The sequence below is a fragment of the Dendrobates tinctorius genome, unplaced genomic scaffold (genome assembly GCF_039654945.1).
Source record: "Dendrobates tinctorius isolate UK_male_01 unplaced genomic scaffold, ASM3965494v1 ptg000024l, whole genome shotgun sequence".
Classification (NCBI taxonomy): Eukaryota; Metazoa; Chordata; class Amphibia; order Anura; family Dendrobatidae; genus Dendrobates; species Dendrobates tinctorius.
The window spans coordinates 1,388,728-1,406,371 of NW_027361692.1; positions in this window are offsets into that span (position 1 = coordinate 1,388,728).

Below are 17,644 nucleotides of genomic sequence, written 5' to 3' on the forward strand. Positions count from 1 at the left end.
ATACTTATTCATTTTTTCAATAAGGATTGTATGAGAGACTTTGTCAAATGCTTTGCTGAAGTCAAGATATACTATATCTACAGCATTTCCTTCATCCACCCAATCAAGCCAGCCACATATCTCCAGGCTGCCCTCTATGCTTTATAGTGCTATACTACTGTTGCTGGGTCACAATATTTATTGTATTGCCACTGAATATCCATGCCAGCCATACATCTCCTGGCTGCTCATTAAGTTTTGAAGTGTACTATATTGTTGCTGTTTTTTCTAGCCTTACACTGCCAGACTTTTCCTTGCCATAATGGTGATATATTACATGCGGCTTCTGCCATTGTCACTTCCACTTGACGAACACATACATCTCCTGCTGCTAAGAAACATACCCGCTTTAGGGTACAGAAACATGAAATGACTCTCAAAATATAAATAATTTTTTAACAATCCACTAAAAAGTTACTGCTTTTTCACTTAGAAATCAGTGAGCCTGTTCATGTTCTTTAAATATAGGGATTATTTTTGGAGTGCATGTGAAAAAACTATTGTTTCTTCATTTAGCAAAGAACAAAGCTCTTGATACTTCACAAAAATTGTACATTTTCGCACCACCCAGTGAGGAAAAAACATGGATTGTTCGGTTAGAACCACTTATGTATAAACACCAGCAAAATATGTGTCTGACCCAAATAGAGATAATTATTGCACTATTTTTGTGTAACACCGGTATGTTTGCACCTTGCTTCCCCGGCATTACTCTGCATGTCTCTGCTTTAACCCTTTGCTCCTTTCCCCCTAACTAGCTGGGATACTGTTGTCTGTTACCTGTATTGATGCTGCTCAGTTACCGACTCTGCTGTGTAGCCGTACATGTGTTGTGGAGTTTTTGCACCACTGCATGACCCTCCACATGTGTGGCTTCTGGCTGCCGCTGTGGAAACTATCCACGGGTTGCAAGATCCTCATCAGTTGGTGCATGACTTTCCACGTGTGTCCAGGCTTGTAGCTGCTGTCAGGTGCCTTAAGCCTCAGTCCCTGTGCTGGCTAAGCTGTATTGGTGTTCTGTCTGTGCTTAGGGTGCGTGCTGCCACACAATTCCTGTTTTTATCAAGGGTAGTGTGTGTACTTGAATTGCTGTCCCCAGCCTATTGTTGAGGGGTAGCTCCTATATAAAGTTCCTTTTTCCTGTTGAGCATTGCCAGAGCATTATGTTCCTGAACCTTGCCATGTGTGTTTGTGTTCAGCTCCTTTTCTGCTTGCGATCAGTTCTAGGAAAGCTGATGTTTTTTGTCCCTGGACCTGTCTGGTCTATGTGTTGGTACCAAAGTCTTTGTCTTGATTCCTGCTGTGTTATGTTCCTGAAGTCCTTCTGTGCCTGGAACCATGTACCCACTGACTGTGAGTTCCCTGTAACTGGTGTCCTGTGAACAAACCTGGGTTCGTCTTTTGAAGATGGATTCCGGTGTTTTTGCTGAGCATCTAATATGCTGTGCTCAGCTTGTTAAGCAGTGCTTTCTCCATCCGGCTCCAGTCCAATCCGGCGGTGCTTGCACCATCCCGCTTGAGTTCCTTCCTAGGTCCCATGTCTGGAGCCTGATGACCGCAGCCAGGTGCTTGACGATTGCTAACTGGTGCCTGGAGATCGTGTCTGATGTCTGGAGTCTGGTGACCGCTGTCTGGTGCCTGGAGCCTGACTACCACTGCCTGGTGCCTGGACGTAGTGTCCGATGTCCGGGGTCTGGCATCCGCTGTCTGGTGCCTGGAGCCTGATGACAGCAGACTGGTGCCTGAAGGTCGTGTCTCATGTCCAGAACGTTACGACCGCTTCCCTATGTCCTACTGATGTCTACGATGTCTTGCTTGTGTCTTGATGTCCGGTCCGTGGTCCTGGTGGTCCAGCCTCTGTTCCAGAATCAGTCCTGCCTGTGTTCCTGGATGGACTCCTCTTCCATGTTCCTGGGGAATCTCCAGCCTTGTTTCTCAGTGAAGGCTCTGCCTGGATCTGACCAGCTGATGACCTGTGCTGACACGCCGGTGTTCCTGGTCCTGTGCCGTCTGTGTCTCAGCTGATGACCTGAGCTGCGACACTGGTGTTCCTGTTCCATCCATGTCTCAGCCGATGACCTGAGCTGCCATGCCAGTCCCCCTTGGCCTGTGCCATCTGTGTCTCTGTCAATGGCCAGAGCTGACTGTTAGGGCTGCGGCCGAGGCCCAGCCAACGCTTCCACGTCACCAGACCACAACGGCATGGGGTGTGCATCCCAGATGGAAACAGAATGTGGACCCACTGGACCACGGAGGGGACCCGGGCCTACCCAAACTAGGGAAGGGCAGAGACCGGGGTCTGTGGCAGCTGAGCATGTGGGCAAGGTTGCTACAAGCAGGACTAGGTGACACCGCTCAACTTCAGGTATGAAGAAACATAAAGTTTACTTAAACAAAGTCACAGTATACATACAAGACATAACAATGCCAGGCTCCCGATTCTGCATATCAAGGAAGGGTACAAGTCTCAGGTTAACAGACGATGGCAAGAGGTCATCATGGGTTGATGCAGTCCAAGTTCATCTGGCACAGGCATACTAGGAGGACCTCTCTCTCGAACCTCAGGCTTAGCACAGGCACAGTAGGAGAACATCAGACACTGACCCCCTGCCATCATCTGATGTCTGTCCGAGGTCAGTGTCTGATGTTCTCCTGCTGTGCCTGTGCTAAGCCTGAGGTCCAAGACAGAGGTCATCCTAGTATGCTTGTGCCAGATGACCCTGGACTGTATCAACCCATGATGACCTCTTGCTATTGTCTGTTAGCCTAAGACGTGTACCCTTCCTTGATGTGTGGAATCGGGAGCCTGGAATTGTTATGTCTTGTTTGTGTACTGTATAGAAAATATAACGTGGCACTGCTGTGAGTGGTGCCTAAGTAGGTTCCCAACCTGTGAGTAATATCAAGAGAAAACTTGGCACTCAACTTTTGATGATTATGAAAATTTTAATGCAGTCCAAAATCAACAACGTTTCGGTCCCAAAGTGAACCTTCATCAAGTACTGCAACAAATGTGTATCATATGCAATAAGTAAACGACATATCTCAAATACATGATACTTTGAACATAAACATGAGACAAAATAATATAAATGTCAAAACTGAAAATTAATCAACAGCCAATCAGGCATCATATACGTGCTTAAAGTGCAAAAGAAAAGTTGGGAAGGAAAAGTATGGGGATACCTACCTGACTGCTCAGTATGAACACACTCCAATATGTTGGGATAGAAACCAGCCTGAAAATATTAAATAATCAACCTGAGTGGTCATGAATACTAGATTGAGGTAAGTATCTCAGGTAAGTGAACATATCGTGTAGACTGGGGTGCACCTTCAAGAGGTATAGTTAAATGATCAGTGGGTAAATTGACCCTATGGAGATAAATAAATCGATTTACATATCATATTGAGTGTGAGGGATATGTGTCAGTAATCATTTCAAAGCAATGGCACCAACCAAATTGCTCATTTGTATAAATTGCATCCAATGAGAATCCACTACCATGGGTATCAAAAAATCTGTAAAAGGAAGAGATATGTATGAGCATGTAAATAATAAGTAAAGAGCACTCAAAATTAGTACAAATCAGTGGTGCTTACTTTCATGGATGGCATAAGGCACTTAAATATGGCCAGATGTATTCAGGAGAAAACATCCTCTAATAGGATAATGGAAAAGTGTTTAAATCTCTCATATAGGTAAAAGCTTTTACCTACAGTATATTGATAATATGTCCAATAAATATAAAAAAAAATATGTCCAGTTAGTGTAAGAGGAAACAACAACATATGGGGGAACTGGAACCAGAGATATGCTTACTTATGTATGGTCTCACTGTGTCCCCAGGCAGTATTAGTGTCAGCCCTAAGAAAATAATATGGCCCATTACTGCTACTAGTGGAAAGCATTATAGGCTTAAATGTATTCAGAAGCACAGTGTATCTTACCAGTGGTGGTTCAGTGGGCGGTGTGTCAGGCTCATCAGCACGGTGTCCACCGCTTGCTGTGGTGAGCTGAAGTGTCTCTGAGACGCTGTATAAATGGGAAAGGGGCGGGACATGCCTGTGTGATCATGCAGGAAGTGTGTCACAAGAAGTGATGTCATTTGCCAGGTTTGTGTTCCAGCAGCCATATTTGAATAGATGTAAGCTAAATCAGTATGTGAAAACAAGAATTAAGCGCTATGTAACTAGAAATGAGTAATCTATATAGCAGTCGAGCAGAGGGTAGGAATCGAGAGATCCAGAGGGATGAATCAGGTTAGAGAGTTTTCAAGGTGTGTTCTGTAAAGACGGCTCTTTCTCTTTTGCACTTTAAGCATGTATATGATGCCTGATTGGCTGTTGATTGATTTTCAGTTTTGACATTTATATTTTTTGTCTCATGTTTATGTTCAAAGTATCATGTATTTGAGATAGGTCGTTTACTTATTGTATATGATACACATTTGTTGCAGTACTTGATGAAGGTTCACTTTGGGACCGAAACGTTGTTGATTTTGGACTGCATTAAAATTTTCATAATCATCAAAAGTTGAGTGCCAAGTTTTCTCTTGATATTGTTTGTGTACTGTGACTTTGGTTAAGTAAATTTTATGTTTCTTTATACCTGAAGTTGTGCGGTGTCGTCTAGACCTGAATATAGTCACCTTGCCCACATGCTCAGCTGCCACAGACCCCGGTCGCTGCCCTCCCTTAGTCCGGGTAGGCCCGGGTCCCCCTCTGTGGTCCAGTGGGTCCACATTCTGTTACCATCTGGGACTCATGCCCCACGCCGTCGTGGTCTGGCGACGCGGAAGGGTTGGCTGGCCCGCGTCCGCGGCCTCAGCCGTAACATTGTGCAATTTAAGTAGCCTAAAAAGTATGTTAATGCAGTGTTAGGCTGTTGGCTACCACCAGATACCATCCATTTCCACTTAGCCAGATTGTTTGTGGTCACTTAGACATTAATAAGGCTGTGCTTGCATTAAACAGTTCAAAAGGGGTTCAATACAGCACTTGGATAACTGAAAGAAGTGTTATTAACATTTGTCCAAGCAATTAGAGGCTTTGTACTATTTATTCGTTGAGAATCAAAATTTTAGGGAAATTCAGTGAACCAGGCAAATTTCAAAAGACTCACTCATCATGTTTAGAGATTAGGCTTTTCATACTAATAATATAAGCACTGTTCATTTCAGATGTGGGGCAACAGCTATAATACACTGCCACAGCCTTGTTATAGTCTTTTTACCCCCCCCACTTGATCAAGAATCCCTGTGATGCAATCAGTCATCATATTACACTGCTATATACCCACTATTATTTATATTTTTAAAGCCCAAATCTCAAAAAGAATAGAAAGCAAAGAAAATGTGAATTTAATTATTTTAATTATTTGAAAATCACTTACAGAATTTTTTTAATTCATAATGGAGCATAGAACACATGAGAGCAAGGCTGGAGTCACACACAACCATTAAAAAAAAGGTCCATTTTAACGGTCCGAAATCGCACAAAGGTATCTTAACCATTGATCCGATTTTGATTCGATTTTTCTTAATTGATGCGATTTTAATCGCATGTAAGGATCCGTTTGACATCCGTCTGGCGAGATTTTCTCGCAGGGTAGCTAAATGGACATATAATGGAGCCCAATGACAGGTGTCCCCACACAAAGAATGAATAGATCTAGACACATATATATATGATACATGTCATAGAGACACATTAATATATATATATTACAAATTCATACAGTTCATCATAGCAGAATAGCCGCAGAAACATTTGCCGGCTTTTGTATAATTATTCTCCTGCCCGACATGAAATGACACATGGTCTACATATAGTTAACCATTTCATTTCATGTTTTTTTTGTTATGTCTATCACTATTAATTAGATGAGGGTTTGTGGGTAAAATTTTGGACTTGTAGGGGTTAATTTAAGGGGTTAATTTGTTGTATGAAATTGCAGGGACTCCTGCTGACGTCACTGAGGCTGAGGGGAGTCCCCGTAATTTCATAAACAGAATAGGAGAGATAAGGCTAAACAACAGCACATGTGAAAAAGACTTGGGTATACTAATCGATCATAAACTGAACATGAGTCAACAGTGTGATGCAGCAGCAAAAAAGGCAAATGCAATTCTGGGATGTATTAACAGAAGCATACAGTCTAGATCACATGAAGTCATTATTGCCCTCTACTCCTCTTTGGTCAGACCTCATCTGGAATACTGTGTCCAATTTTGGGCACCACATTTTAAAAAAGGCATCAACAAACTGGAGCAAAGTCAGAGAAGAGCGACCAGAATGGTGACTGGTCTGCAAACCATTGTATATAGAAGCATTGGCACATCCCTAGATCAGTGGTGATCAAGTAGGATCCCAATCTGTGACATACTATAAACAAACTTTGCACACATATATATCGAATCGAATGAAGGTATGTGATTTAATGAAGGTACAGTACATACAGTGACGTTTCAGTCTCAATGACCTTCATGAATGTACTGAAAATCAAAATCCAATAAAATAGATGCAATAAGAACCAAAGTGTAGTGATAATGTAAAAGATGACGTAAGATTCCCCTGATTATCACATTGGAGAATCTTCTATTCACATACTGTACTGAACTCTGCTATGTCAGTGTAAGGGCTTGACCCCCCTTTCCTTTCCTTAGCCTGTCACAGCTGCAACTTTTGCTCCCTCTGCCTGACTGTAATGTGAAACTCCAGTGTGAGCTCCTTCCCCCCTTCCCCCCTCAGCCTGCACACACACAATCAGTGTAGACTGGAGATACTAGTGACAGGCTTCCTGCCTCACAGCAGGGGGTCTCTTTGACTCTAAAATGTGCAGCTACTCTCATAGACAATAATGAGAATCTAATCACTTGGTCATAGAACGCCACCAGATTATGATAGAAATAGGAAAATGACATATTGGGATGTGCTCCGATAGGGCTTCACTGCAGTGGGTCTTGCTAACTTCTAGCACCAACAGAACCAGAGAAATGGATTTCTCCTGAACAGAGCAGAATAGACAGCTAGTGTTTGAAGTCACCAGAAAGCTAACTTCAATGTAAGATGAATGATGGTTCTGCCAACATTCTGCTAGGTTCTCAAGCCCAGATATGATGGTTATAAGTATTCAGAACCCAAATCTGTACTTTGAGAAAGGGGATGGCGGTAGTAACTCAGCCCCTTTAGTGATGTCACAAGCCCAAAGGTATAATATATTTTCCCCTACCCCCCAGTCTTTCGAGCTTGGGATGCCGTGGCAATAGGATCTCAAATGCATGGTGACGTTTGGCTCCTCCTACCAGCCTGGTTCTGCCTGAAATGATCTAAGCAATATGTAAGTTTATTTCTACATTTTAAATCCCTTTTATTTGTATTTGCTTTGTACATACTGTTATTGTCTCACATTGTAAAACCTTTTTATCTTCTGTAAACACTGCCCATCTTTTGGGAATAAACTATAAAATTATTAGTTCCGTCTCCTTGCTATGTGACGAATTCACGTGCCTATAAGATAATTACGCTACTGATTTGGGTTGGCTTCAAACCCCTCTATTAATTTTAAATATTGATAAGAGAAATCGGAAGCTGGTGGCAGCGAAGTGTGTTTTGGCTAGGTGGGTAGCGCTGCCAGTGACTGAGCGGGTTTTATAAGCTGGTTGTGTGGCTGCAGCCAAACCATTTATAACTCCCTCACTGCGAGTGGGCCTACTAGCCTTTGCACAACAAGTAGCCCATCCAGCGACTAATTATCATAGGTGTAGTTCCTTGACTGACCTGAGGGTAAGGGGTCGCTGGTGAGCTGCGAGTTTCGAAGTGGAACTGGGAAGTGGGATGTACATAAATCCCGGCAGCTTGTAACATATTGAGGCAGTAGTGGGAAACCTAAAATAAACCTGCAGTAAATTATTAGGGCAAGACTAGCCTGCTGTTTTTGTGACATTTGGTGGCAGCGGTGGGGTAAGTAAGATAAGCCCCCTCCCTGCGCATGTGATAGCCATGTGCGGCCAAAGGTCATACAATCTCCCTGGTCCGTGACACAAAGTATATACAAAAGTTATTTACACAATCATCTGGGTACTAGCATGATAATAGTACAGTAAATAATGCCCAATACATGACAAACATTAAGGCAAATGGTGCATTCAGTAATATACAGATTATGATCAACACTGGAGATTCAGGATCTATATCAGAAGAAAGTATACAAATACCCAAGTTATGTACTGTGAGCTCCTATAGTTGCAGCAGAATGTCCTAATTGGGAGAATATATGGTGCAAGGTGAGTTAACTAGCACTAGCCGTACATGCACTATAAAGTAGTAAAGGTTCTGCATACCCTTAGGTAGTGGAAAGGCGATATGGGGCCATATATCTGTGGAGTAAAGCAGTGCCGCTATTAATACAAGATGATAGAAAGACCACATAGTTGCATTACAGGGGGGAGTATAAGTGCTTATGTCATTGCTCGTTCCTGCTCATTCCTACTGGACCGGTCCAGTAGGAATGAGCATGAACGAGCAATGACACAGTGTCCACTGCTAGTCAGGAGTGCTAGTTCATGTCTGCCAGTTAGAGTTTATAAATAGAAACTAAAGATGGTGGTTAAACGGAAATGGTTACCTGGAAGTGGCTTAGCGTGCATTCCAGCAGCACCATCATGCATTCCACCAACCAGAAGGAAGTAGAAAAGGAGGCGTGTGCATTCCAAATATGTCATCCTGCGTTTCACAGTGCTAGGGGTGGGATTACTCAACAAGAAGTGCATTCCAATGATGCTGTATGTGTACCTCCATTCAATGGATACTACTGGAGATAATAATTATTGTATAATACAGAGGACTGTGATCAGTGGGGATCCGTGCTCAAGAAGTGCTGATTCACATATTTTTCTCAATGTTGTAGATTCTGTAACAAAAATGTATTGCATTAGCATTATGTTGAAAGGAGCAGAGTACAGTAACACATAATATATCCAGGAAACCTGAGCAAGGAAAAACCAGATCACATCATGAAATGACTGAACATCATTTTCCCTATTCAGTCCCTTAGGTGCCAAAGTGTGGAGCTCATGAATCCAATATGCCTCCCTTCTTTTAAGGAGGTTAATATGGTTACCGCCCCTGCGTGGAAGGTGGACCTGCTCAATTACCTGAAATTTCAGTTGGGCAATGGTGTGGCTGGCAGTGATAAAATGTAAGGGGATTGAGAGGAGCAGATTTTGCATCTGATGGTGGACTTGTGTTTTGAAATACGATCCTTTATGGGTTGTGTTGTTTCTCCCACATAAAAGAGTCCACAAGGGCATTTTATTAACCCCTTTACCCCCAAGGGTGGTTTACACGTTCATGACATGGCCAATTCTTACAATTCTAACCACTGTCCCTTTATGAGGTAATAACTCTGAAACGCTTCCATGGATCCCTGTGATTCTGACACTGTTTTCTCTTGACATATTGTACTTCATGTTAGTAGTAAAATTTCATTCAAATAGCTTGCGTTCATTTGTGAAAAAAATGGAAATTTGGCGAAAATTTTGAAAATTTCGCAATTTTCCAACTTCTAATTTTCATGCCCTTAAATCACAGAGTTATCACACACAAAAAACTTAATAAGTAACATTTCACATATGTTTGCTTTACATCAGCACAATTTTGGAACCAAAATTTTTTTTTTGTTAGGAAGTTATAAGGGTTAAAAGTTGACCAGCGATTTCTCATTTTTGCAACGCCATTTTATTTATAGGGACCACATCACATTTGAAGTCACTTTGAGGGGTCTATATGATAGAAAATACCCAAAAGTGACACCATTCTAAAAACTGCAACCCTCAAGGTGCTCAAAACCACATTCAAGAAGTTTATTAACCCTTCTGGTGCTTCACAGGAATTTTTTGAATGTTTAAAAAAAATGAACATTTAACTTTTTTTTACAAAAAAATTACATTAGGTCCAATTTATTTATTTTACCAAGGGTAACAGGAGAAATTGGACTGCAAAAGTTATTGTGCAATTTCTCCTGAGTAAGCTGATTCCTGATATGTGGGGGGAATTACTGTTTCGGCGCATGGCAGAGCTCAGAAGGGAAGGAGCGCAGTTTGACTTTTTCAATGCAGAATTGGCTGGAATTCAGATCAGACACCATGTCATGTTTGGAGAGCCCCTGATGTGCCTAAACAGTGGAAACCCCCAACAAGTGACACCATTTTGGAAATTAGACCCCCCAAGGAACTTATCTAGATATGTAGTGAGAACTTTGAACCCACAAAGGCTTCACAGAAGTTTATAATGTACAGCCATACAATTAAAAAATCATATTTTTTCCACAAAAATGATCTTTTCACCCCTAATTTTTATTTTCCCAAGGGTAACAGGACCCTAAAAGTTATTGTGCAATTTGTCCTGAGTACGCTGATACCCTATATGTTGGTGTAAACTACTATTTGGGCGCATGGCAGAGCTCGGAAGGGAAGCAGCGCCATTTGACTTTTTTGGCTGGAATTGAGATCGGACACCATGTCGCATTTGGAAAGCCCCTGATGTGCCAAAACAGTGGAAACCCCCCACAAGTGACACCATTTTGGAAGCTAGACCCCCCAAGGAACTTATCTAGATGTGTGGTGAGAACTTTGAACCCCCAAGGGCTTCACAGAAGTTTATAACGTACAGCCGTACAATTAAAAAAATCATATTTTTTCCACAAAAATGATCTTTTCACCCTCAATTTTTATTTTTCCAAGAGTAACAGGACCCCAAAAGTTATTGCACAATTTGTCCTGAGTATGCAGATACTCCATATGTATAGGTAAACCACTATTTGGGTGCATTGCAGAGCTCGGAAGGGAAGCAGCGCTATTTGACTTTTATGGCTGGAATTGAGATCGGACGCCATGTCGCGTTTGGAAAGCCCCTGATGTGTCAAAACAGTGGAAACCCCCACAAATGACACCATTTTGGAAACTAGACCCCCAAAGGAACTTATCTAGATGTGTGGAGAGCACTTTGAACCCCCAAGGGCTTCACAGAAGTTTATAACGCCCGGGCGTGAAAATAAAAAAATCATATTTTTTTTCCACAAAAATGATATTTTTGCCCCCAATTTTTTATTTTCCTAAGTGTAACAGGAGAAATTGGACCACAAAAGGTGTTTTGCAATTTGTCCTGAGTAGGCTGATACCCTATATGTGGGGGTAAAACACTGTTTGGGGGCATGGCAGAGCTTGGAAGGGAAGGAGCACCATTTGACTTTTTCAACGCAGAATTGGCTGGAATTGAGATCAGACGCCATGTTGCATTTGGAGAGCACCTGATGTGCCCAAACAGTGGAAACCCCCCATTCTAACTCCAACCTAAACCTCAACACACCCCTATCCCTAACCCTACCCCTAGCCCTAACCCTAGCCCTAACCCTACCCCTAGCCCTAACCCTAGCCCTAACCCTAACGGGAAAATGGAAATAAATACATTTTTTTAATTTTATTATTTTTCCCTAACTAAGGGGGTGATAAACAGGTGTTTGATTTACCATATATGGCGGGTTTTTATTTTTGGCAGCTGTCACAAGCTAAAAGACGCTTTTTATTGTAAAAATAGTTTTTGCATCACCACATTTTGAGAGCTATAATTTTTCTAGATTTTGACCCACCGAGTCATGTGAGGTCTTATTTTTTGTTGGACGAGTTGACGTTTTTATTGGTACCATTTTTGGGCACGTGACATTTTTTGATCGCTTTTTATTCCGATTTTTGGGACACAGAATGAACAAAAACCAGCATTTCAAGAAATTCTTTTGGGGGTGTGTTTACACCGTTCCGCATGCGGTAAAATTGATAAAGTGGTTTTATTCTTTGGGTCAGTATGATTACAGCAATTCCTCATTTATGTATATTTTTATGTTTTGGCGCTTTTATGCACTGAAAACAATTTTATATAAAAAATAATTATTTTTGCATCGGTTTATTCTGCGAGCTATAAGTTTTTTATTTTTTCGCTGATGATGCTGTGTGGTGGCTCTTTTTTTGCGGGACAAGATGATGTTTTCAGTGGTGCCATGGTTATTTATATTCGTCTTTTTGATCGTGTGTTATTGCACTTTTTGTTCGGCGGTATAATAAAGCATTATTTTTTGCTTTGTTTCTTATTTTTATTTTTTAAAGGGTTCGCTAAAGAGGTTAACTAATGGGACAACTTTATAGGGCGGGTCATTACGGACACGACAATACTAAATATGTGGACTTTTATTGTTTTGTTTTTTTTTATTTCCAAAAAATTAATTTATTAAGGAATATTTTTTTTATTTATTTTGATATTTTTTATAAATTATTTTTTCACTTTTTTTTAACTTTGTTACATTGTCCCGGGGGGACATCACTGTCATGTGACAGATCGCTGATCTGTCACATCACAGATCGCTGTGACAGATCAGCGATCTGTCACAGGCAGTGCTGCAGGCTTCCTCATGCCAGCGCTTTGCAGGCATGAGGAAGCCGCCTCCCTGCAGGCCCCCGAAGGTCCCCACCGCCATTTTGGATTCAGGGACCTGCAAGGAAGGAGGCCCCCTGCAGCAGCGCTGCACATTGCGCTGCTGCGGGGGTCTTAGGGAAGCACGAAGGGAGCCCCCTCCCTGCCGATGCTTCCCTAAACCCCCAGTACACTGCGATCGTGTTTGATCGCAGTGTGCCAGGGGTTAACCTGCCGGGGGCAGTCCGTGACCACCCCTGACACATAGTGCCGGGTGTCAGCTGTGATAATCAGTTGACACCCGGCCACGATCAGCGGCGCCCACCCTCTGAGCTCCGCTGATTGCACTAAACGTACTATCCCATCCATGGGTATAGGGGCCCGGGTCCCATGGATGGGATAGTATGTCTCATGTCAGAAAGGGGTTAAATAAACTACAAATGATGTATTGCAGGTGAAATACTCCTTGATATTGTACTTTTTGCCTGTATAGAGATGGTGGAAGGAGTTGCCCCTAAAAACATTATTACACTGTATACATTGTAAGCAGGGGAAGGTACCAAATTTAGGGTTCATGAGAAAACATTGTTTCGGAGGACGAGATGACCCACTGATCACAGTCCTCTGTATTATACAGTATTTATTATCTCCAGTAGTATTGATTGACTAGCAATCCTGACTAGCGGTGGACACCACATCATTGCTAGTTCCTGCTCATTCCTACTGGACCGGTAAGCACTTATGCTCCCCCTGTAATGCACCTTAGCGGCCTTTCTATCATCTTGTATTAATAGAGGCACTGCTTTACTCCACAGATACAGTGGGGAAAAAAAGTATTTAGTCAGTCAGCAATAGTGCAAGTTCCACCACTTAAAAAGATAAGAGGCGTCTGTAATTTACATCATAGGTAGACCTCAACTATGGGAGACAAACTGAGAAAAAAAAATCCAGAAAATCACATTGTCTGTTTTTTTTTCATTTTATTTGCATATTATGGTGGAAAATAAGTATTTGGTCAGAAACAAAATTTCATCTCAATACTTTGTGATATATCCTTTGTTGGCAATGACAGAGGTCAATTGTTTTCTGTAAGTCTTCATAAGGTTGCCACACACTGTTGTTGGTAAGTTGGCCCATTCCTCCATGCAGATCTCCTCTAGAGCAGTGATGTTTTTGGCTTTTCGCTTCGCAACACGGACTTTCAACTCCCTCCAAAGGTTTTCTATAGGGTTGAGATCTGGAGACTGGCTAGGCCACTCCAGGACCTTGAAATGCTTCTTACGAAGCCACTCCTTCGTTGCCCTGGCGGTGTGCTTTGGATCATTGTCATGTTGAAAGACCCAGCCACGTTTCATCTTCAATGCCCTTGCTGATGGAAAGAGGTTTGCACTCAAAATCTCACGATACATGGCCCCATTCATTCTTTCATGTACCCGGATCAGTCGTCCTGGCCCCTTTGCAGAGAAACAGCCCCAAAGCATGATGTTTCTACCACCATGCTTTACAGTAGGTATGGTGTTTGATGGATGCAACTCAGTATTCTTTTTCCTCCAAACACGACAAGTTGTGTTTCTACCAAACAGTTCCAGTTTGGTTTCATCAGACCATAGGACATTCTCCCAAAACTCCTCTGGATAATCCAAATGCTCTCTAGCAAACTTCAAATGGGCCCGGACATGTACAGGCTTAAGCAGTGGGACACGTCTGGCACTGCAGGATCTGAGTCCATGGTGGCGTAGTGTGTTACTTATGGTAGGCCTTGTTACATTGGTCCCAGCTCTCTGCAGTTCATTCACTAGGTCCCCCCGCGTGGTTCTGGGATTTTTGCTCACCGTTCTTGTGATCATTCTGACCCCACGGGGTGGGATTTTGCGTGGAGCACCAGATCGAGGGAGATTATCAGTGGTCTTGTATGTCTTCCATTTTCTAATTATTGCTCCCACAGTTGATTTCTTCACTCCAAGCTGGTTGGCTATTGCAGATTCAGTCTTCCCAGCCTGGTGCAGGGCTACAATTTTGTTTCTGGTGTCCTTTGACAGCTCTTTGGTCTTCACCATAGTGGAGTTTGGAGTCAGACTGTTTGAGGGTGTGCACAGGTGTCTTTTTATACTGATAACAAGTTTAAACAGGTGCCATTACTACAGGTAATGAGTGGAGGAAAGAGGAGACTCTTAAAGAAGAAGTTACAGGTCTGTGAGAGCCAGAAATCTTGATTGCTTGTTTCTGACCAAATACTTATTTTCCACCATAATATGCAAATAAAATGAAAAAAAAAACAGACAATGTGATTTTCTGGATTTTTTTTTCTCAGTTTGTCTCTCATAGTTGAGGTCTACCTATGATGTAAATTACAGACGCCTCTCATCTTTTTAAGTGGTGGAACTTGCACTATTGCTGACTGACTAAATACTTTTTTTCCCCACTGTATATGGCCCCATATTGCCTTTTCCACTACCTAAGGATACACTCCCTGACAGAAGTTATGTCGCTTATCCATGTTATGTAAATAAAAGCTTATAACCTGACATTAAATTCATCCATTGGTTGTATAAATTATTCTTTTGAAAGCTGAAACCCTCTGAAATGTGGTTTTGTTTAAGAAAATAAATTGGCATCAATGCAGAAATATCGATAATTTAATGGACTCAGAATGGTCAGATTTTGGCAAGACAAAAGTTTTGTTGCCTGGTCATATAATGCACCCAATCCTAGTTTACATCCTCACCTGTGCTCAGTAAATGATCAGTTAATTAGTGTATAAAATGAAACCCAGCACCATAGACCTTCACTTGAGCTGCAACTTGAGCTCTGACAACATGCTGAAAATCCACCCTGAGACCAAAGCCTGGATTATCAAGAGGCTGAAGACCAGATCCACTGCAGAGGTGGCTGGCACCCTTAATGTGTCTCAGCGTTAAGAACAAAGAATTAAAAAAAATTCAAAGAGACTGGAGATGTGTTTGACAAGCCCAGGTCCAGCAGACCCCACAAGACAACTGCTCAGGAAGATTGTTTGTTGGTTAGAAAATCAAAAGCAAGCCCCTCTTCCACTGCAGCAGAACTCCAACAGGCCTGGTCACCTCAAGTCACTGTGTCAACTAGAACAGTTTGTAGGATTCTGTCTCGAAATGGCCTCCATGGTCAAATCAGTGCCCAGAAGCCGGCACTAAACAAAAGGCAAATAAAAAACTGTGTGGCATTTGCAAAGTCCCACAGCCTGCTAAACAGATGGATGCTGGAAAAGTGGCAGAAGGTGGATTTCTCTGATGAATCTTCAGTAGAATTACACCACAGCTGCCACAAATACTGCAGCACACCTACTGGAGCCCGTATGGATCCAAAATACACACAGAAAACAGTTAAATTTGATGGTGGAAAGATCATAGTCTGGGGTTACATTCAGTATGGGGGTGTGCAAAACATTTGCAAGGTGTAAGGCAATGTCAATAGCCTAAAATAACAAGAAGTATTAGCTACCTCTTATATTCCAAATCATAAAAGGGGTCAAATTCTGCAGCAGGATGGTGCTCCATCTCATACATCCATCTCTACAACAAAGTTCCTCCAGGCAAAAAAGATCAAGGTGCTCAAGGACTGGCCCACCCAGTCACCAGACATGAACATCATTGAGCATGTTTGGGGTAGGATGAAAGAGGAAGCTTGAAAGACAAAAAAACAAAGAATCTAGATGAACTCTGGGAGGCATGTAAGACTGCATTCTTTGCTATTCCTGATGACTTCATTAATAATTTGTATGAATCAGTGTTGAACCGCATGGATGCAGTCCTTCAAGCTCATGGAAGTCACACAAAATTTTAAATATGACTCTAATAGCACCACGACTTCATTCACCAATGTTATGCAACATATATTTGTATTTTAAGTTACTTATTTGTTGGAATATCACATTACTTTCTGTGGCCGACAAAACGTTTGTCTTGTCAAAATCTGACCATTCTGTGTCCATTAAATGATCAATATTTCTGCATTGATGCCAATTTATTTTCTTAACCGAAACCACATTTTGGAGGGTTTCAGCTTTCAAAAGAATAATTTATACAACCAATGGATGAATTTAACGTCAGGTTATAAGCTTTTATTTACATTACATGGATAAGCGACATAACTTCTGTCAGGGAGTGTATGTAGAACCTTTACTATTTTATAGTGCATGTACGGCTAGTGCTAGTTAACGCACCTTGCACCATATATTCTCCCTATTAGGACATTCTGCCCCAACTATAGGAGCTCACAGTACATACAGTCATATGTTAAAGTTTGTGCACCCCTATTAATGTTAACCTTTTTTCTTTATAACAATTTTGGTTTTTGCAACAGCTATTTCAGTTTCATATATCTAATAACTGATGGACTCAGCTATATTTCTGGATTCAAATGAGGTTTATTGTACAAACAGAAAATGTGCAATCTGCATTTAAACAAAATTTGACCGGTGCAAAAGTATGGGCACCCTGATCATTTTCTTGATTTGAACACTCCTAACTACTTTCTACTGACTTCCTGAAGCACTAAATTGGTTTTGTAACCTCATTGAGCTTTGAATTTCATAGCCAGGTGTATCAAATCATGAGAAAAGGTGTTTAAGGTGGCCACTTGCAAGTAGTTCTCCTATTTGATTCTCCTATGAAGAGTGGCATCATGGGCTCCTCAAAACAACTCTCAAATGATCTGAAAACAAAGACTATTCAACATAGCTTTTCAGGGGAAGGATACAAAAAGTTGTCTCAGAGATTTAACCTGTCAGTTTCCAATGTGAGGAACATAGTAAGGAAATGGAAGAACACAGGTACAGTTCTTGTTAAGCCCAGAAGTGGCAGGCCAAGAAAATATCAGAAAGGCAGAGAAGAAGAATGGTGAGAACAGTCAAGGACAATCCACAGACCACCTCCAAAGACCTGCAGCATCATCTTGCTGCAGATGGTGTCACTGTGCATCGGTCAACAATACAGCGCACTTTGCACAAGGAGAAGCTGTATGGGAGAGTGATGCGAAAGAAGCAGTTTCTGCAAGCACGCCACAAACAGAGTCGCCTGAGGTATGCAAAAGCACATTTGGACAAGCCAGTTACATTTTGGATGAAGGTCCTGTGGACTGATGAAACAAAGATTGAGTTGTTTGG